Source organism: Cryptotermes secundus, unplaced genomic scaffold, assembly GCF_002891405.2.
Source record: "Cryptotermes secundus unplaced genomic scaffold, Csec_1.0 scaffold526, whole genome shotgun sequence".
NCBI classification, from domain to species: Eukaryota; Metazoa; Arthropoda; class Insecta; order Blattodea; family Kalotermitidae; genus Cryptotermes; species Cryptotermes secundus.
Genome location: NW_019721013.1, coordinates 1,277,518 through 1,278,120, shown reverse-complemented (window position 1 = coordinate 1,278,120; position 603 = coordinate 1,277,518).

The following is a 603-nucleotide window of genomic DNA, read 5'->3' as shown; positions in this document are numbered from 1 at the left end:
AACTAATGTTATGTGGTGACTGGAACATAAACGTCTTAGATGACAGTGTAAGAGTACGAGAACTAAAAAATTTGCTCCGGTTGTATAATTTGGCCAACATAATTACATCCCCAACCAGGGTAACAAAGAATTCCTTAACACAGATAGATATCATAGTAACAAACAAGCAAGTTTTGGAATGCACATCATCAGTATTGGACTTGGTTTATTCGGACCACTTGGCACAAACACTAAAGATTAATGTAAACAGACAAGAGAGGGGTCTTAAAATGAGCAAAAAAGACAGTTTACTAAAGAGGGTATCCAGGAGTTCAATTATTTATTGTAGAAGGAGTTATGGCAGGAGTTTTTCAAACTCAGATGCAGGTGCTAGTTTTAATGATTTTATGGACACAATTCTTTATTATTATATCATTTCCAAAAAAAGACTGTTTATATGAAAATGACAAGGAAAAACAAATGGATTACCCAAGGCATAAGAAATTCTGGTAAAAGGATGAGACTGTTAAATGGTCATAAGAAACAGCATAATCTGTCTAGGGACATGCTGGAATATATCACCAGATATAAAAAAAAATTATAAGGGTGTTATGAAAGAAGCAA